At 55.6% G+C, this 16,564-nt stretch overlaps 37 non-coding genes across 37 annotated transcripts; 29 read left to right on the top strand and 8 right to left on the bottom strand.

The window, feature by feature from the left end:
• The first annotated feature begins 161 nt into the window (after positions 1-161).
• On the top strand, positions 162-235 carry Trnai-aau (transfer RNA isoleucine (anticodon AAU)). The gene has a single exon. It is a non-coding gene; the product is annotated as a tRNA-Ile (tRNA).
• Positions 236-847: 612 nt separating this feature from the next.
• On the bottom strand, positions 848-919 carry Trnag-ucc (transfer RNA glycine (anticodon UCC)). The gene has a single exon. It is a non-coding gene; the product is annotated as a tRNA-Gly (tRNA).
• A 323-nt stretch (positions 920-1,242) lies between these two features.
• Positions 1,243-1,313, top strand: Trnag-gcc (transfer RNA glycine (anticodon GCC)). Its single transcript has one exon. It is a non-coding gene; the product is annotated as a tRNA-Gly (tRNA).
• Positions 1,314-1,695: 382 nt separating this feature from the next.
• Trnat-cgu (transfer RNA threonine (anticodon CGU)) lies at positions 1,696-1,768 on the top strand. Its single transcript has one exon. It is a non-coding gene; the product is annotated as a tRNA-Thr (tRNA).
• Positions 1,769-2,071: 303 nt separating this feature from the next.
• Trnae-uuc (transfer RNA glutamic acid (anticodon UUC)) lies at positions 2,072-2,143 on the top strand. Its single transcript has one exon. It is a non-coding gene; the product is annotated as a tRNA-Glu (tRNA).
• Positions 2,144-2,341: 198 nt separating this feature from the next.
• Trnai-aau (transfer RNA isoleucine (anticodon AAU)) lies at positions 2,342-2,415 on the top strand. The gene has a single exon. It is a non-coding gene; the product is annotated as a tRNA-Ile (tRNA).
• A 612-nt stretch (positions 2,416-3,027) lies between these two features.
• Positions 3,028-3,099, bottom strand: Trnag-ucc (transfer RNA glycine (anticodon UCC)). Its single transcript has one exon. It is a non-coding gene; the product is annotated as a tRNA-Gly (tRNA).
• A 323-nt stretch (positions 3,100-3,422) lies between these two features.
• Trnag-gcc (transfer RNA glycine (anticodon GCC)) lies at positions 3,423-3,493 on the top strand. The gene has a single exon. It is a non-coding gene; the product is annotated as a tRNA-Gly (tRNA).
• Positions 3,494-3,875: 382 nt separating this feature from the next.
• Positions 3,876-3,948, top strand: Trnat-cgu (transfer RNA threonine (anticodon CGU)). The gene has a single exon. It is a non-coding gene; the product is annotated as a tRNA-Thr (tRNA).
• Positions 3,949-4,251: 303 nt separating this feature from the next.
• On the top strand, positions 4,252-4,323 carry Trnae-uuc (transfer RNA glutamic acid (anticodon UUC)). The gene has a single exon. It is a non-coding gene; the product is annotated as a tRNA-Glu (tRNA).
• Positions 4,324-4,521: 198 nt separating this feature from the next.
• Trnai-aau (transfer RNA isoleucine (anticodon AAU)) lies at positions 4,522-4,595 on the top strand. Its single transcript has one exon. It is a non-coding gene; the product is annotated as a tRNA-Ile (tRNA).
• Positions 4,596-5,207: 612 nt separating this feature from the next.
• On the bottom strand, positions 5,208-5,279 carry Trnag-ucc (transfer RNA glycine (anticodon UCC)). The gene has a single exon. It is a non-coding gene; the product is annotated as a tRNA-Gly (tRNA).
• A 323-nt stretch (positions 5,280-5,602) lies between these two features.
• Trnag-gcc (transfer RNA glycine (anticodon GCC)) lies at positions 5,603-5,673 on the top strand. Its single transcript has one exon. It is a non-coding gene; the product is annotated as a tRNA-Gly (tRNA).
• Positions 5,674-6,055: 382 nt separating this feature from the next.
• Trnat-cgu (transfer RNA threonine (anticodon CGU)) lies at positions 6,056-6,128 on the top strand. Its single transcript has one exon. It is a non-coding gene; the product is annotated as a tRNA-Thr (tRNA).
• A 303-nt stretch (positions 6,129-6,431) lies between these two features.
• Trnae-uuc (transfer RNA glutamic acid (anticodon UUC)) lies at positions 6,432-6,503 on the top strand. The gene has a single exon. It is a non-coding gene; the product is annotated as a tRNA-Glu (tRNA).
• A 198-nt stretch (positions 6,504-6,701) lies between these two features.
• Trnai-aau (transfer RNA isoleucine (anticodon AAU)) lies at positions 6,702-6,775 on the top strand. Its single transcript has one exon. It is a non-coding gene; the product is annotated as a tRNA-Ile (tRNA).
• A 612-nt stretch (positions 6,776-7,387) lies between these two features.
• Trnag-ucc (transfer RNA glycine (anticodon UCC)) lies at positions 7,388-7,459 on the bottom strand. The gene has a single exon. It is a non-coding gene; the product is annotated as a tRNA-Gly (tRNA).
• A 323-nt stretch (positions 7,460-7,782) lies between these two features.
• On the top strand, positions 7,783-7,853 carry Trnag-gcc (transfer RNA glycine (anticodon GCC)). The gene has a single exon. It is a non-coding gene; the product is annotated as a tRNA-Gly (tRNA).
• A 382-nt stretch (positions 7,854-8,235) lies between these two features.
• On the top strand, positions 8,236-8,308 carry Trnat-cgu (transfer RNA threonine (anticodon CGU)). Its single transcript has one exon. It is a non-coding gene; the product is annotated as a tRNA-Thr (tRNA).
• Positions 8,309-8,611: 303 nt separating this feature from the next.
• On the top strand, positions 8,612-8,683 carry Trnae-uuc (transfer RNA glutamic acid (anticodon UUC)). Its single transcript has one exon. It is a non-coding gene; the product is annotated as a tRNA-Glu (tRNA).
• A 198-nt stretch (positions 8,684-8,881) lies between these two features.
• On the top strand, positions 8,882-8,955 carry Trnai-aau (transfer RNA isoleucine (anticodon AAU)). The gene has a single exon. It is a non-coding gene; the product is annotated as a tRNA-Ile (tRNA).
• Positions 8,956-9,567: 612 nt separating this feature from the next.
• Positions 9,568-9,639, bottom strand: Trnag-ucc (transfer RNA glycine (anticodon UCC)). The gene has a single exon. It is a non-coding gene; the product is annotated as a tRNA-Gly (tRNA).
• A 322-nt stretch (positions 9,640-9,961) lies between these two features.
• Trnag-gcc (transfer RNA glycine (anticodon GCC)) lies at positions 9,962-10,032 on the top strand. The gene has a single exon. It is a non-coding gene; the product is annotated as a tRNA-Gly (tRNA).
• A 382-nt stretch (positions 10,033-10,414) lies between these two features.
• Trnat-cgu (transfer RNA threonine (anticodon CGU)) lies at positions 10,415-10,487 on the top strand. Its single transcript has one exon. It is a non-coding gene; the product is annotated as a tRNA-Thr (tRNA).
• Positions 10,488-10,790: 303 nt separating this feature from the next.
• Positions 10,791-10,862, top strand: Trnae-uuc (transfer RNA glutamic acid (anticodon UUC)). Its single transcript has one exon. It is a non-coding gene; the product is annotated as a tRNA-Glu (tRNA).
• Positions 10,863-11,060: 198 nt separating this feature from the next.
• Trnai-aau (transfer RNA isoleucine (anticodon AAU)) lies at positions 11,061-11,134 on the top strand. The gene has a single exon. It is a non-coding gene; the product is annotated as a tRNA-Ile (tRNA).
• A 612-nt stretch (positions 11,135-11,746) lies between these two features.
• On the bottom strand, positions 11,747-11,818 carry Trnag-ucc (transfer RNA glycine (anticodon UCC)). Its single transcript has one exon. It is a non-coding gene; the product is annotated as a tRNA-Gly (tRNA).
• A 323-nt stretch (positions 11,819-12,141) lies between these two features.
• Trnag-gcc (transfer RNA glycine (anticodon GCC)) lies at positions 12,142-12,212 on the top strand. The gene has a single exon. It is a non-coding gene; the product is annotated as a tRNA-Gly (tRNA).
• A 382-nt stretch (positions 12,213-12,594) lies between these two features.
• Trnat-cgu (transfer RNA threonine (anticodon CGU)) lies at positions 12,595-12,667 on the top strand. Its single transcript has one exon. It is a non-coding gene; the product is annotated as a tRNA-Thr (tRNA).
• Positions 12,668-12,970: 303 nt separating this feature from the next.
• Trnae-uuc (transfer RNA glutamic acid (anticodon UUC)) lies at positions 12,971-13,042 on the top strand. The gene has a single exon. It is a non-coding gene; the product is annotated as a tRNA-Glu (tRNA).
• Positions 13,043-13,240: 198 nt separating this feature from the next.
• Trnai-aau (transfer RNA isoleucine (anticodon AAU)) lies at positions 13,241-13,314 on the top strand. The gene has a single exon. It is a non-coding gene; the product is annotated as a tRNA-Ile (tRNA).
• A 612-nt stretch (positions 13,315-13,926) lies between these two features.
• Positions 13,927-13,998, bottom strand: Trnag-ucc (transfer RNA glycine (anticodon UCC)). Its single transcript has one exon. It is a non-coding gene; the product is annotated as a tRNA-Gly (tRNA).
• A 323-nt stretch (positions 13,999-14,321) lies between these two features.
• Trnag-gcc (transfer RNA glycine (anticodon GCC)) lies at positions 14,322-14,392 on the top strand. The gene has a single exon. It is a non-coding gene; the product is annotated as a tRNA-Gly (tRNA).
• A 382-nt stretch (positions 14,393-14,774) lies between these two features.
• On the top strand, positions 14,775-14,847 carry Trnat-cgu (transfer RNA threonine (anticodon CGU)). Its single transcript has one exon. It is a non-coding gene; the product is annotated as a tRNA-Thr (tRNA).
• A 303-nt stretch (positions 14,848-15,150) lies between these two features.
• Trnae-uuc (transfer RNA glutamic acid (anticodon UUC)) lies at positions 15,151-15,222 on the top strand. The gene has a single exon. It is a non-coding gene; the product is annotated as a tRNA-Glu (tRNA).
• A 198-nt stretch (positions 15,223-15,420) lies between these two features.
• Trnai-aau (transfer RNA isoleucine (anticodon AAU)) lies at positions 15,421-15,494 on the top strand. Its single transcript has one exon. It is a non-coding gene; the product is annotated as a tRNA-Ile (tRNA).
• A 612-nt stretch (positions 15,495-16,106) lies between these two features.
• On the bottom strand, positions 16,107-16,178 carry Trnag-ucc (transfer RNA glycine (anticodon UCC)). The gene has a single exon. It is a non-coding gene; the product is annotated as a tRNA-Gly (tRNA).
• Between the last annotated feature and the right edge of the window lie 386 nt (positions 16,179-16,564).

Below are 16,564 nucleotides of genomic sequence, written 5' to 3'. Positions count from 1 at the left end.
TGTGCGTGCTGCCGTTTCCCGTCCTGCTCGCAATTCAGCTACTGTTTCATGACCGCCAGCAGAACATGGACGAGCGGAGCAGGCACACGGTGACCCTAGAAGTGGCGTGTGGCTTCATGCCACGTGTTTCCAGCGTAGGGCTGAGCAACCGTCCGCGTCGAGGCCCGTTAGCTCAGTTGGTTAGAGCGTCGTGCTAATAACGCGAAGGTCGTGGGTTCGATCCCCCCACGGGCCAGTACGCTTTTACTACTACGAAAAGGCAGCGCCGATTTCAGCTGGCGAGTGTGATGACCAAAAGATCATCGCCCTGCGTGGACGTTGACAGAGGATCCGAACCCGACTTGTCGGCAAGCGCTACAGCATTCGCTCGGCAATGGCCACAATATGTTGAATACGCTGGTTCTGATACGGCAAAGAGAAAACGAAAGAAAATGTCCGATTGCCGACGTGTAACAACTTTGGCCCTTGTCAGTGCTTGGGCGGGTGACCGCATGGGAACACAGGGTACTGTTGGCAATTTTGCTTCCTATTTGTCTTTCTCCTTTCTTTTCGCAGCTGCAGCCCGATTCAGTCAGGGAGACGCCACCGTGTAATGAAGCGGCGTGCTGTGTGTCCACCGCCTCGCCTCTCCTTGCCTCTCTCAGTCGTTTCTCGTGCTTGTCGTGTTGATATAGGCCGACTGGAGAGCGTCAGCTCTCGCGTCAGCTGAGCAAAGTCGAGACAAGTCGAGACTCAAGGGGAATCGACGCACACGCTATAGGGTGGCCTGCAGCGAGTAAGATGGGGAAAGAAACATTAATTTAAGGACGCGTGGCAAAAGTACTTATACGCAAAAGTAAAAGCCTGCTGCGGTGGCCGGGAATCGAACCCGGATCAACTGCTTGGAAGGCAACTATGCTGACCATTACACCACCACCGCACAGTTCCCTTCCGCGCCTCGCGAGCCGCGCTGTGTCTGCTTCCCGCCTGTCAGCGGCGCCTGAAGGTGGTCGTAGCTGTAGGCGCGTTACGGGGTAGGCGAGCTCATCCAGGCAGCGTCTCTACGCACATTTCGCGTCCTTTGGCAAGAGTCGTCGCGTGCGTGCGCCGCAAGAGTACTTAGACGATCATTTTTAAGCAGTGCAGTGCAGGATTCAGCGTCTGTAGCATTCTCTCGAGAGGATGCGACGGCGCTGGACGGCAGTCCCACTTTCCCCTCAGACGTTTGCAGCGGAAAGCAGCAGGAAGCTGTGAACTAGCTGAGCATCGGTGGTTCAGTGGTAGAATGCTCGCCTGCCACGCGGGCGGCCCGGGTTCGATTCCCGGCCGATGCATCATTTTGCTTTTCCCGCGGTGCCGTGTGACTTGCGCGCTTGAGATGCACGATCCACAAGAATGTATAGCGGGATTCCCTTGAGAAGAAACGAGAACGCAGCACGCGCGGTTCCCCACTCGGACGCTCGCGTCATGTTCTACGGACTGGCGTCGGCCTGGCCTCACAAGTTGCTGTGTCCAGGTGCCTCCGAGGCACTGAACTTGAACGACGGGGAGTGCTGCCTATGGTTGCAAAAGCTGCAGCAACACCGCAATCAACTGGGCCGGCAATGCACGTGTAGCAACAGAACGCGTTAACCACGAAGTAGTGTATCTCTGCGTCTAACATTGGGTACGCTGCTTACCCAGTTTCCAGGACCAGCAGTCTCCCCCCGTCCCCCTGCCTCGGTAGCGCAGTAGGCAGCGCGTAAGTCTCGTAATTTTAAGGTCGTGAGTTCGATTCTCACCCGGGGCATTTAATTTTCTGTGAGTCACGGTGGTGCTGTCGCTAGGGCTCGAACTTATTTCTTGTTTGTTATCCACAACGTTTCAACGCTTCAGCGAGAAAATGTTTACTTCCTGTTATTGATACTTACAGCTTTCCTTTTCCTCTTCTCCCAGTAGAGCAAGAAGCCAAATGCATTGCTCTGAGACTTTTGAGGTGCGCGCCTTGCCAGTCAGTATGCGCAAAGACGCTCGCAAAGAGAGAAGGGTGCCGACGTGGGACTCGGCACGAAATGTGCGAGAGACCATCCGATCCGTCCAACGAACGCCGAACTCCGGTGTGGTCTAGTGGCTAGGATACCTGGCTTTCACCCAGGAGGCCCGGGTTCGATTCCCGGTACCGGAACGGAATTTTTTCCACACGAATCGTCTCAAGTTTCAGCTGTGCGTGCTGCCGTTTCCCGTCCTGCTCGCAATTCAGCTACTGTTTCATGACCGCCAGCAGAACATGGACGAGCGGAGCAGGCACACGGTGACCCTAGAAGTGGCGTGTGGCTTCATGCCACGTGTTTCCAGCGTAGGGCTGAGCAACCGTCCGCGTCGAGGCCCGTTAGCTCAGTTGGTTAGAGCGTCGTGCTAATAACGCGAAGGTCGTGGGTTCGATCCCCCCACGGGCCAGTACGCTTTTACTACTACGAAAAGGCAGCGCCGATTTCAGCTGGCGAGTGTGATGACCAAAAGATCATCGCCCTGCGTGGACGTTGACAGAGGATCCGAACCCGACTTGTCGGCAAGCGCTACAGCATTCGCTCGGCAATGGCCACAATATGTTGAATACGCTGGTTCTGATACGGCAAAGAGAAAACGAAAGAAAATGTCCGATTGCCGACGTGTAACAACTTTGGCCCTTGTCAGTGCTTGGGCGGGTGACCGCATGGGAACACAGGGTACTGTTGGCAATTTTGCTTCCTATTTGTCTTTCTCCTTTCTTTTCGCAGCTGCAGCCCGATTCAGTCAGGGAGACGCCACCGTGTAATGAAGCGGCGTGCTGTGTGTCCACCGCCTCGCCTCTCCTTGCCTCTCTCAGTCGTTTCTCGTGCTTGTCGTGTTGATATAGGCCGACTGGAGAGCGTCAGCTCTCGCGTCAGCTGAGCAAAGTCGAGACAAGTCGAGACTCAAGGGGAATCGACGCACACGCTATAGGGTGGCCTGCAGCGAGTAAGATGGGGAAAGAAACATTAATTTAAGGACGCGTGGCAAAAGTACTTATACGCAAAAGTAAAAGCCTGCTGCGGTGGCCGGGAATCGAACCCGGATCAACTGCTTGGAAGGCAACTATGCTGACCATTACACCACCACCGCACAGTTCCCTTCCGCGCCTCGCGAGCCGCGCTGTGTCTGCTTCCCGCCTGTCAGCGGCGCCTGAAGGTGGTCGTAGCTGTAGGCGCGTTACGGGGTAGGCGAGCTCATCCAGGCAGCGTCTCTACGCACATTTCGCGTCCTTTGGCAAGAGTCGTCGCGTGCGTGCGCCGCAAGAGTACTTAGACGATCATTTTTAAGCAGTGCAGTGCAGGATTCAGCGTCTGTAGCATTCTCTCGAGAGGATGCGACGGCGCTGGACGGCAGTCCCACTTTCCCCTCAGACGTTTGCAGCGGAAAGCAGCAGGAAGCTGTGAACTAGCTGAGCATCGGTGGTTCAGTGGTAGAATGCTCGCCTGCCACGCGGGCGGCCCGGGTTCGATTCCCGGCCGATGCATCATTTTGCTTTTCCCGCGGTGCCGTGTGACTTGCGCGCTTGAGATGCACGATCCACAAGAATGTATAGCGGGATTCCCTTGAGAAGAAACGAGAACGCAGCACGCGCGGTTCCCCACTCGGAGGCTCGCGTCATGTTCTACGGACTGGCGTCGGCCTGGCCTCACAAGTTGCTGTGTCCAGGTGCCTCCGAGGCACTGAACTTGAACGACGGGGAGTGCTGCCTATGGTTGCAAAAGCTGCAGCAACACCGCAATCAACTGGGCCGGCAATGCACGTGTAGCAACAGAACGCGTTAACCACGAAGTAGTGTATCTCTGCGTCTAACATTGGGTACGCTGCTTACCCAGTTTCCAGGACCAGCAGTCTCCCCCCGTCCCCCTGCCTCGGTAGCGCAGTAGGCAGCGCGTAAGTCTCGTAATTTTAAGGTCGTGAGTTCGATTCTCACCCGGGGCATTTAATTTTCTGTGAGTCACGGTGGTGCTGTCGCTAGGGCTCGAACTTATTTCTTGTTTGTTATCCACAACGTTTCAACGCTTCAGCGAGAAAATGTTTACTTCCTGTTATTGATACTTACAGCTTTCCTTTTCCTCTTCTCCCAGTAGAGCAAGAAGCCAAATGCATTGCTCTGAGACTTTTGAGGTGCGCGCCTTGCCAGTCAGTATGCGCAAAGACGCTCGCAAAGAGAGAAGGGTGCCGACGTGGGACTCGGCACGAAATGTGCGAGAGACCATCCGATCCGTCCAACGAACGCCGAACTCCGGTGTGGTCTAGTGGCTAGGATACCTGGCTTTCACCCAGGAGGCCCGGGTTCGATTCCCGGTACCGGAACGGAATTTTTTCCACACGAATCGTCTCAAGTTTCAGCTGTGCGTGCTGCCGTTTCCCGTCCTGCTCGCAATTCAGCTACTGTTTCATGACCGCCAGCAGAACATGGACGAGCGGAGCAGGCACACGGTGACCCTAGAAGTGGCGTGTGGCTTCATGCCACGTGTTTCCAGCGTAGGGCTGAGCAACCGTCCGCGTCGAGGCCCGTTAGCTCAGTTGGTTAGAGCGTCGTGCTAATAACGCGAAGGTCGTGGGTTCGATCCCCCCACGGGCCAGTACGCTTTTACTACTACGAAAAGGCAGCGCCGATTTCAGCTGGCGAGTGTGATGACCAAAAGATCATCGCCCTGCGTGGACGTTGACAGAGGATCCGAACCCGACTTGTCGGCAAGCGCTACAGCATTCGCTCGGCAATGGCCACAATATGTTGAATACGCTGGTTCTGATACGGCAAAGAGAAAACGAAAGAAAATGTCCGATTGCCGACGTGTAACAACTTTGGCCCTTGTCAGTGCTTGGGCGGGTGACCGCATGGGAACACAGGGTACTGTTGGCAATTTTGCTTCCTATTTGTCTTTCTCCTTTCTTTTCGCAGCTGCAGCCCGATTCAGTCAGGGAGACGCCACCGTGTAATGAAGCGGCGTGCTGTGTGTCCACCGCCTCGCCTCTCCTTGCCTCTCTCAGTCGTTTCTCGTGCTTGTCGTGTTGATATAGGCCGACTGGAGAGCGTCAGCTCTCGCGTCAGCTGAGCAAAGTCGAGACAAGTCGAGACTCAAGGGGAATCGACGCACACGCTATAGGGTGGCCTGCAGCGAGTAAGATGGGGAAAGAAACATTAATTTAAGGACGCGTGGCAAAAGTACTTATACGCAAAAGTAAAAGCCTGCTGCGGTGGCCGGGAATCGAACCCGGATCAACTGCTTGGAAGGCAACTATGCTGACCATTACACCACCACCGCACAGTTCCCTTCCGCGCCTCGCGAGCCGCGCTGTGTCTGCTTCCCGCCTGTCAGCGGCGCCTGAAGGTGGTCGTAGCTGTAGGCGCGTTACGGGGTAGGCGAGCTCATCCAGGCAGCGTCTCTACGCACATTTCGCGTCCTTTGGCAAGAGTCGTCGCGTGCGTGCGCCGCAAGAGTACTTAGACGATCATTTTTAAGCAGTGCAGTGCAGGATTCAGCGTCTGTAGCATTCTCTCGAGAGGATGCGACGGCGCTGGACGGCAGTCCCACTTTCCCCTCAGACGTTTGCAGCGGAAAGCAGCAGGAAGCTGTGAACTAGCTGAGCATCGGTGGTTCAGTGGTAGAATGCTCGCCTGCCACGCGGGCGGCCCGGGTTCGATTCCCGGCCGATGCATCATTTTGCTTTTCCCGCGGTGCCGTGTGACTTGCGCGCTTGAGATGCACGATCCACAAGAATGTATAGCGGGATTCCCTTGAGAAGAAACGAGAACGCAGCACGCGCGGTTCCCCACTCGGAGGCTCGCGTCATGTTCTACGGACTGGCGTCGGCCTGGCCTCACAAGTTGCTGTGTCCAGGTGCCTCCGAGGCACTGAACTTGAACGACGGGGAGTGCTGCCTATGGTTGCAAAAGCTGCAGCAACACCGCAATCAACTGGGCCGGCAATGCACGTGTAGCAACAGAACGCGTTAACCACGAAGTAGTGTATCTCTGCGTCTAACATTGGGTACGCTGCTTACCCAGTTTCCAGGACCAGCAGTCTCCCCCCGTCCCCCTGCCTCGGTAGCGCAGTAGGCAGCGCGTAAGTCTCGTAATTTTAAGGTCGTGAGTTCGATTCTCACCCGGGGCATTTAATTTTCTGTGAGTCACGGTGGTGCTGTCGCTAGGGCTCGAACTTATTTCTTGTTTGTTATCCACAACGTTTCAACGCTTCAGCGAGAAAATGTTTACTTCCTGTTATTGATACTTACAGCTTTCCTTTTCCTCTTCTCCCAGTAGAGCAAGAAGCCAAATGCATTGCTCTGAGACTTTTGAGGTGCGCGCCTTGCCAGTCAGTATGCGCAAAGACGCTCGCAAAGAGAGAAGGGTGCCGACGTGGGACTCGGCACGAAATGTGCGAGAGACCATCCGATCCGTCCAACGAACGCCGAACTCCGGTGTGGTCTAGTGGCTAGGATACCTGGCTTTCACCCAGGAGGCCCGGGTTCGATTCCCGGTACCGGAACGGAATTTTTTCCACACGAATCGTCTCAAGTTTCAGCTGTGCGTGCTGCCGTTTCCCGTCCTGCTCGCAATTCAGCTACTGTTTCATGACCGCCAGCAGAACATGGACGAGCGGAGCAGGCACACGGTGACCCTAGAAGTGGCGTGTGGCTTCATGCCACGTGTTTCCAGCGTAGGGCTGAGCAACCGTCCGCGTCGAGGCCCGTTAGCTCAGTTGGTTAGAGCGTCGTGCTAATAACGCGAAGGTCGTGGGTTCGATCCCCCCACGGGCCAGTACGCTTTTACTACTACGAAAAGGCAGCGCCGATTTCAGCTGGCGAGTGTGATGACCAAAAGATCATCGCCCTGCGTGGACGTTGACAGAGGATCCGAACCCGACTTGTCGGCAAGCGCTACAGCATTCGCTCGGCAATGGCCACAATATGTTGAATACGCTGGTTCTGATACGGCAAAGAGAAAACGAAAGAAAATGTCCGATTGCCGACGTGTAACAACTTTGGCCCTTGTCAGTGCTTGGGCGGGTGACCGCATGGGAACACAGGGTACTGTTGGCAATTTTGCTTCCTATTTGTCTTTCTCCTTTCTTTTCGCAGCTGCAGCCCGATTCAGTCAGGGAGACGCCACCGTGTAATGAAGCGGCGTGCTGTGTGTCCACCGCCTCGCCTCTCCTTGCCTCTCTCAGTCGTTTCTCGTGCTTGTCGTGTTGATATAGGCCGACTGGAGAGCGTCAGCTCTCGCGTCAGCTGAGCAAAGTCGAGACAAGTCGAGACTCAAGGGGAATCGACGCACACGCTATAGGGTGGCCTGCAGCGAGTAAGATGGGGAAAGAAACATTAATTTAAGGACGCGTGGCAAAAGTACTTATACGCAAAAGTAAAAGCCTGCTGCGGTGGCCGGGAATCGAACCCGGATCAACTGCTTGGAAGGCAACTATGCTGACCATTACACCACCACCGCACAGTTCCCTTCCGCGCCTCGCGAGCCGCGCTGTGTCTGCTTCCCGCCTGTCAGCGGCGCCTGAAGGTGGTCGTAGCTGTAGGCGCGTTACGGGGTAGGCGAGCTCATCCAGGCAGCGTCTCTACGCACATTTCGCGTCCTTTGGCAAGAGTCGTCGCGTGCGTGCGCCGCAAGAGTACTTAGACGATCATTTTTAAGCAGTGCAGTGCAGGATTCAGCGTCTGTAGCATTCTCTCGAGAGGATGCGACGGCGCTGGACGGCAGTCCCACTTTCCCCTCAGACGTTTGCAGCGGAAAGCAGCAGGAAGATGTGAACTAGCTGAGCATCGGTGGTTCAGTGGTAGAATGCTCGCCTGCCACGCGGGCGGCCCGGGTTCGATTCCCGGCCGATGCATCATTTTGCTTTTCCCGCGGTGCCGTGTGACTTGCGCGCTTGAGATGCACGATCCACAAGAATGTATAGCGGGATTCCCTTGAGAAGAAACGAGAACGCAGCACGCGCGGTTCCCCACTCGGACGCTCGCGTCATGTTCTACGGACTGGCGTCGGCCTGGCCTCACAAGTTGCTGTGTCCAGGTGCCTCCGAGGCACTGAACTTGAACGACGGGGAGTGCTGCCTATGGTTGCAAAAGCTGCAGCAACACCGCAATCAACTGGGCCGGCAATGCACGTGTAGCAACAGAACGCGTTAACCACGAAGTAGTGTATCTCTGCGTCTAACATTGGGTACGCTGCTTACCCAGTTTCCAGGACCAGCAGTCTCCCCCCGTCCCCCTGCCTCGGTAGCGCAGTAGGCAGCGCGTAAGTCTCGTAATTTTAAGGTCGTGAGTTCGATTCTCACCCGGGGCATTTAATTTTCTGTGAGTCACGGTGGTGCTGTCGCTAGGGCTCGAACTTATTTCTTGTTTGTTATCCACAACGTTTCAACGCTTCAGCGAGAAAATGTTTACTTCCTGTTATTGATACTTACAGCTTTCCTTTTCCTCTTCTCCCAGTAGAGCAAGAAGCCAAATGCATTGCTCTGAGACTTTTGAGGTGCGCGCCTTGCCAGTCAGTATGCGCAAAGACGCTCGCAAAGAGAGAAGGGTGCCGACGTGGGACTCGGCACGAAATGTGCGAGAGACCATCCGATCCGTCCAACGAACGCCGAACTCCGGTGTGGTCTAGTGGCTAGGATACCTGGCTTTCACCCAGGAGGCCCGGGTTCGATTCCCGGTACCGGAACGGAATTTTTTCCACACGAATCGTCTCAAGTTTCAGCTGTGCGTGCTGCCGTTTCCCGTCCTGCTCGCAATTCAGCTACTGTTTCATGACCGCCAGCAGAACATGGACGAGCGGAGCAGGCACACGGTGACCCTAGAAGTGGCGTGTGGCTTCATGCCACGTGTTTCCAGCGTAGGGCTGAGCAACCGTCCGCGTCGAGGCCCGTTAGCTCAGTTGGTTAGAGCGTCGTGCTAATAACGCGAAGGTCGTGGGTTCGATCCCCCCACGGGCCAGTACGCTTTTACTACTACGAAAAGGCAGCGCCGATTTCAGCTGGCGAGTGTGATGACCAAAAGATCATCGCCCTGCGTGGACGTTGACAGAGGATCCGAACCCGACTTGTCGGCAAGCGCTACAGCATTCGCTCGGCAATGGCCACAATATGTTGAATACGCTGGTTCTGATACGGCAAAGAGAAAACGAAAGAAAATGTCCGATTGCCGACGTGTAACAACTTTGGCCCTTGTCAGTGCTTGGGCGGGTGACCGCATGGGAACACAGGGTACTGTTGGCAATTTTGCTTCCTATTTGTCTTTCTCCTTTCTTTTCGCAGCTGCAGCCCGATTCAGTCAGGGAGACGCCACCGTGTAATGAAGCGGCGTGCTGTGTGTCCACCGCCTCGCCTCTCCTTGCCTCTCTCAGTCGTTTCTCGTGCTTGTCGTGTTGATATAGGCCGACTGGAGAGCGTCAGCTCTCGCGTCAGCTGAGCAAAGTCGAGACAAGTCGAGACTCAAGGGGAATCGACGCACACGCTATAGGGTGGCCTGCAGCGAGTAAGATGGGGAAAGAAACATTAATTTAAGGACGCGTGGCAAAAGTACTTATACGCAAAAGTAAAAGCCTGCTGCGGTGGCCGGGAATCGAACCCGGATCAACTGCTTGGAAGGCAACTATGCTGACCATTACACCACCACCGCACAGTTCCCTTCCGCGCCTCCGAGCCGCGCTGTGTCTGCTTCCCGCCTGTCAGCGGCGCCTGAAGGTGGTCGTAGCTGTAGGCGCGTTACGGGGTAGGCGAGCTCATCCAGGCAGCGTCTCTACGCACATTTCGCGTCCTTTGGCAAGAGTCGTCGCGTGCGTGCGCCGCAAGAGTACTTAGACGATCATTTTTAAGCAGTGCAGTGCAGGATTCAGCGTCTGTAGCATTCTCTCGAGAGGATGCGACGGCGCTGGACGGCAGTCCCACTTTCCCCTCAGACGTTTGCAGCGGAAAGCAGCAGGAAGATGTGAACTAGCTGAGCATCGGTGGTTCAGTGGTAGAATGCTCGCCTGCCACGCGGGCGGCCCGGGTTCGATTCCCGGCCGATGCATCATTTTGCTTTTCCCGCGGTGCCGTGTGACTTGCGCGCTTGAGATGCACGATCCACAAGAATGTATAGCGGGATTCCCTTGAGAAGAAACGAGAACGCAGCACGCGCGGTTCCCCACTCGGACGCTCGCGTCATGTTCTACGGACTGGCGTCGGCCTGGCCTCACAAGTTGCTGTGTCCAGGTGCCTCCGAGGCACTGAACTTGAACGACGGGGAGTGCTGCCTATGGTTGCAAAAGCTGCAGCAACACCGCAATCAACTGGGCCGGCAATGCACGTGTAGCAACAGAACGCGTTAACCACGAAGTAGTGTATCTCTGCGTCTAACATTGGGTACGCTGCTTACCCAGTTTCCAGGACCAGCAGTCTCCCCCCGTCCCCCTGCCTCGGTAGCGCAGTAGGCAGCGCGTAAGTCTCGTAATTTTAAGGTCGTGAGTTCGATTCTCACCCGGGGCATTTAATTTTCTGTGAGTCACGGTGGTGCTGTCGCTAGGGCTCGAACTTATTTCTTGTTTGTTATCCACAACGTTTCAACGCTTCAGCGAGAAAATGTTTACTTCCTGTTATTGATACTTACAGCTTTCCTTTTCCTCTTCTCCCAGTAGAGCAAGAAGCCAAATGCATTGCTCTGAGACTTTTGAGGTGCGCGCCTTGCCAGTCAGTATGCGCAAAGACGCTCGCAAAGAGAGAAGGGTGCCGACGTGGGACTCGGCACGAAATGTGCGAGAGACCATCCGATCCGTCCAACGAACGCCGAACTCCGGTGTGGTCTAGTGGCTAGGATACCTGGCTTTCACCCAGGAGGCCCGGGTTCGATTCCCGGTACCGGAACGGAATTTTTTCCACACGAATCGTCTCAAGTTTCAGCTGTGCGTGCTGCCGTTTCCCGTCCTGCTCGCAATTCAGCTACTGTTTCATGACCGCCAGCAGAACATGGACGAGCGGAGCAGGCACACGGTGACCCTAGAAGTGGCGTGTGGCTTCATGCCACGTGTTTCCAGCGTAGGGCTGAGCAACCGTCCGCGTCGAGGCCCGTTAGCTCAGTTGGTTAGAGCGTCGTGCTAATAACGCGAAGGTCGTGGGTTCGATCCCCCCACGGGCCAGTACGCTTTTACTACTACGAAAAGGCAGCGCCGATTTCAGCTGGCGAGTGTGATGACCAAAAGATCATCGCCCTGCGTGGACGTTGACAGAGGATCCGAACCCGACTTGTCGGCAAGCGCTACAGCATTCGCTCGGCAATGGCCACAATATGTTGAATACGCTGGTTCTGATACGGCAAAGAGAAAACGAAAGAAAATGTCCGATTGCCGACGTGTAACAACTTTGGCCCTTGTCAGTGCTTGGGCGGGTGACCGCATGGGAACACAGGGTACTGTTGGCAATTTTGCTTCCTATTTGTCTTTCTCCTTTCTTTTCGCAGCTGCAGCCCGATTCAGTCAGGGAGACGCCACCGTGTAATGAAGCGGCGTGCTGTGTGTCCACCGCCTCGCCTCTCCTTGCCTCTCTCAGTCGTTTCTCGTGCTTGTCGTGTTGATATAGGCCGACTGGAGAGCGTCAGCTCTCGCGTCAGCTGAGCAAAGTCGAGACAAGTCGAGACTCAAGGGGAATCGACGCACACGCTATAGGGTGGCCTGCAGCGAGTAAGATGGGGAAAGAAACATTAATTTAAGGACGCGTGGCAAAAGTACTTATACGCAAAAGTAAAAGCCTGCTGCGGTGGCCGGGAATCGAACCCGGATCAACTGCTTGGAAGGCAACTATGCTGACCATTACACCACCACCGCACAGTTCCCTTCCGCGCCTCGCGAGCCGCGCTGTGTCTGCTTCCCGCCTGTCAGCGGCGCCTGAAGGTGGTCGTAGCTGTAGGCGCGTTACGGGGTAGGCGAGCTCATCCAGGCAGCGTCTCTACGCACATTTCGCGTCCTTTGGCAAGAGTCGTCGCGTGCGTGCGCCGCAAGAGTACTTAGACGATCATTTTTAAGCAGTGCAGTGCAGGATTCAGCGTCTGTAGCATTCTCTCGAGAGGATGCGACGGCGCTGGACGGCAGTCCCACTTTCCCCTCAGACGTTTGCAGCGGAAAGCAGCAGGAAGGTGTGAACTAGCTGAGCATCGGTGGTTCAGTGGTAGAATGCTCGCCTGCCACGCGGGCGGCCCGGGTTCGATTCCCGGCCGATGCATCATTTTGCTTTTCCCGCGGTGCCGTGTGACTTGCGCGCTTGAGATGCACGATCCACAAGAATGTATAGCGGGATTCCCTTGAGAAGAAACGAGAACGCAGCACGCGCGGTTCCCCACTCGGACGCTCGCGTCATGTTCTACGGACTGGCGTCGGCCTGGCCTCACAAGTTGCTGTGTCCAGGTGCCTCCGAGGCACTGAACTTGAACGACGGGGAGTGCTGCCTATGGTTGCAAAAGCTGCAGCAACACCGCAATCAACTGGGCCGGCAATGCACGTGTAGCAACAGAACGCGTTAACCACGAAGTAGTGTATCTCTGCGTCTAACATTGGGTACGCTGCTTACCCAGTTTCCAGGACCAGCAGTCTCCCCCCGTCCCCCTGCCTCGGTAGCGCAGTAGGCAGCGCGTAAGTCTCGTAATTTTAAGGTCGTGAGTTCGATTCTCACCCGGGGCATTTAATTTTCTGTGAGTCACGGTGGTGCTGTCGCTAGGGCTCGAACTTATTTCTTGTTTGTTATCCACAACGTTTCAACGCTTCAGCGAGAAAATGTTTACTTCCTGTTATTGATACTTACAGCTTTCCTTTTCCTCTTCTCCCAGTAGAGCAAGAAGCCAAATGCATTGCTCTGAGACTTTTGAGGTGCGCGCCTTGCCAGTCAGTATGCGCAAAGACGCTCGCAAAGAGAGAAGGGTGCCGACGTGGGACTCGGCACGAAATGTGCGAGAGACCATCCGATCCGTCCAACGAACGCCGAACTCCGGTGTGGTCTAGTGGCTAGGATACCTGGCTTTCACCCAGGAGGCCCGGGTTCGATTCCCGGTACCGGAACGGAATTTTTTCCACACGAATCGTCTCAAGTTTCAGCTGTGCGTGCTGCCGTTTCCCGTCCTGCTCGCAATTCAGCTACTGTTTCATGACCGCCAGCAGAACATGGACGAGCGGAGCAGGCACACGGTGACCCTAGAAGTGGCGTGTGGCTTCATGCCACGTGTTTCCAGCGTAGGGCTGAGCAACCGTCCGCGTCGAGGCCCGTTAGCTCAGTTGGTTAGAGCGTCGTGCTAATAACGCGAAGGTCGTGGGTTCGATCCCCCCACGGGCCAGTACGCTTTTACTACTACGAAAAGGCAGCGCCGATTTCAGCTGGCGAGTGTGATGACCAAAAGATCATCGCCCTGCGTGGACGTTGACAGAGGATCCGAACCCGACTTGTCGGCAAGCGCTACAGCATTCGCTCGGCAATGGCCACAATATGTTGAATACGCTGGTTCTGATACGGCAAAGAGAAAACGAAAGAAAATGTCCGATTGCCGACGTGTAACAACTTTGGCCCTTGTCAGTGCTTGGGCGGGTGACCGCATGGGAACACAGGGTACTGTTGGCAATTTTGCTTCCTATTTGTCTTTCTCCTTTCTTTTCGCAGCTGCAGCCCGATTCAGTCAGGGAGACGCCACCGTGTAATGAAGCGGCGTGCTGTGTGTCCACCGCCTCGCCTCTCCTTGCCTCTCTCAGTCGTTTCTCGTGCTTGTCGTGTTGATATAGGCCGACTGGAGAGCGTCAGCTCTCGCGTCAGCTGAGCAAAGTCGAGACAAGTCGAGACTCAAGGGGAATCGACGCACACGCTATAGGGTGGCCTGCAGCGAGTAAGATGGGGAAAGAAACATTAATTTAAGGACGCGTGGCAAAAGTACTTATACGCAAAAGTAAAAGCCTGCTGCGGTGGCCGGGAATCGAACCCGGATCAACTGCTTGGAAGGCAACTATGCTGACCATTACACCACCACCGCACAGTTCCCTTCCGCGCCTCGCGAGCCGCGCTGTGTCTGCTTCCCGCCTGTCAGCGGCGCCTGAAGGTGGTCGTAGCTGTAGGCGCGTTACGGGGTAGGCGAGCTCATCCAGGCAGCGTCTCTACGCACATTTCGCGTCCTTTGGCAAGAGTCGTCGCGTGCGTGCGCCGCAAGAGTACTTAGACGATCATTTTTAAGCAGTGCAGTGCAGGATTCAGCGTCTGTAGCATTCTCTCGAGAGGATGCGACGGCGCTGGACGGCAGTCCCACTTTCCCCTCAGACGTTTGCAGCGGAAAGCAGCAGGAAGCTGTGAACTAGCTGAGCATCGGTGGTTCAGTGGTAGAATGCTCGCCTGCCACGCGGGCGGCCCGGGTTCGATTCCCGGCCGATGCATCATTTTGCTTTTCCCGCGGTGCCGTGTGACTTGCGCGCTTGAGATGCACGATCCACAAGAATGTATAGCGGGATTCCCTTGAGAAGAAACGAGAACGCAGCACGCGCGGTTCCCCACTCGGACGCTCGCGTCATGTTCTACGGACTGGCGTCGGCCTGGCCTCACAAGTTGCTGTGTCCAGGTGCCTCCGAGGCACTGAACTTGAACGACGGGGAGTGCTGCCTATGGTTGCAAAAGCTGCAGCAACACCGCAATCAACTGGGCCGGCAATGCACGTGTAGCAACAGAACGCGTTAACCACGAAGTAGTGTATCTCTGCGTCTAACATTGGGTACGCTGCTTACCCAGTTTCCAGGACCAGCAGTCTCCCCCCGTCCCCCTGCCTCGGTAGCGCAGTAGGCAGCGCGTAAGTCTCGTAATTTTAAGGTCGTGAGTTCGATTCTCACCCGGGGCATTTAATTTTCTGTGAGTCACGGTGGTGCTGTCGCTAGGGCTCGAACTTATTTCTTGTTTGTTATCCACAACGTTTCAACGCTTCAGCGAGAAAATGTTTACTTCCTGTTATTGATACTTACAGCTTTCCTTTTCCTCTTCTCCCAGTAGAGCAAGAAGCCAAATGCATTGCTCTGAGACTTTTGAGGTGCGCGCCTTGCCAGTCAGTATGCGCAAAGACGCTCGCAAAGAGAGAAGGGTGCCGACGTGGGACTCGGCACGAAATGTGCGAGAGACCATCCGATCCGTCCAACGAACGCCGAACTCCGGTGTGGTCTAGTGGCTAGGATACCTGGCTTTCACCCAGGAGGCCCGGGTTCGATTCCCGGTACCGGAACGGAATTTTTTCCACACGAATCGTCTCAAGTTTCAGCTGTGCGTGCTGCCGTTTCCCGTCCTGCTCGCAATTCAGCTACTGTTTCATGACCGCCAGCAGAACATGGACGAGCGGAGCAGGCACACGGTGACCCTAGAAGTGGCGTGTGGCTTCATGCCACGTGTTTCCAGCGTAGGGCTGAGCAACCGTCCGCGTCGAGGCCCGTTAGCTCAGTTGGTTAGAGCGTCGTGCTAATAACGCGAAGGTCGTGGGTTCGATCCCCCCACGGGCCAGTACGCTTTTACTACTACGAAAAGGCAGCGCCGATTTCAGCTGGCGAGTGTGATGACCAAAAGATCATCGCCCTGCGTGGACGTTGACAGAGGATCCGAACCCGACTTGTCGGCAAGCGCTACAGCATTCGCTCGGCAATGGCCACAATATGTTGAATACGCTGGTTCTGATACGGCAAAGAGAAAACGAAAGAAAATGTCCGATTGCCGACGTGTAACAACTTTGGCCCTTGTCAGTGCTTGGGCGGGTGACCGCATGGGAACACAGGGTACTGTTGGCAATTTTGCTTCCTATTTGTCTTTCTCCTTTCTTTTCGCAGCTGCAGCCCGATTCAGTCAGGGAGACGCCACCGTGTAATGAAGCGGCGTGCTGTGTGTCCACCGCCTCGCCTCTCCTTGCCTCTCTCAGTCGTTTCTCGTGCTTGTCGTGTTGATATAGGCCGACTGGAGAGCGTCAGCTCTCGCGTCAGCTGAGCAAAGTCGAGACAAGTCGAGACTCAAGGGGAATCGACGCACACGCTATAGGGTGGCCTGCAGCGAGTAAGATGGGGAAAGAAACATTAATTTAAGGACGCGTGGCAAAAGTACTTATACGCAAAAGTAAAAGCCTGCTGCGGTGGCCGGGAATCGAACCCGGATCAACTGCTTGGAAGGCAACTATGCTGACCATTACACCACCACCGCACAGTTCCCTTCCGCGCCTCGCGAGCCGCGCTGTGTCTGCTTCCCGCCTGTCAGCGGCGCCTGAAGGTGGTCGTAGCTGTAGGCGCGTTACGGGGTAGGCGAGCTCATCCAGGCAGCGTCTCTACGCACATTTCGCGTCCTTTGGCAAGAGTCGTCGCGTGCGTGCGCCGCAAGAGTACTTAGACGATCATTTTTAAGCAGTGCAGTGCAGGATTCAGCGTCTGTAGCATTCTCTCGAGAGGATGCGACGGCGCTGGACGGCAGTCCCACTTTCCCCTCAGACGTTTGCAGCGGAAAGCAGCAGGAAGCTGTGAACTAGCTGAGCATCGGTGGTTCAGTGGTAGAATGCTCGCCTGCCACGCGGGCGGCCCGGGTTCGATTCCCGG

The sequence above is a fragment of the Schistocerca cancellata genome, unplaced genomic scaffold (assembly GCF_023864275.1).
Source record: "Schistocerca cancellata isolate TAMUIC-IGC-003103 unplaced genomic scaffold, iqSchCanc2.1 HiC_scaffold_584, whole genome shotgun sequence".
Lineage (NCBI taxonomy): Eukaryota > Metazoa > Arthropoda > Insecta > Orthoptera > Acrididae > Schistocerca > Schistocerca cancellata.
Note: the sequence above shows the minus strand (reverse complement) of the source record. Positions and strands in the feature narration are given on the sequence as shown.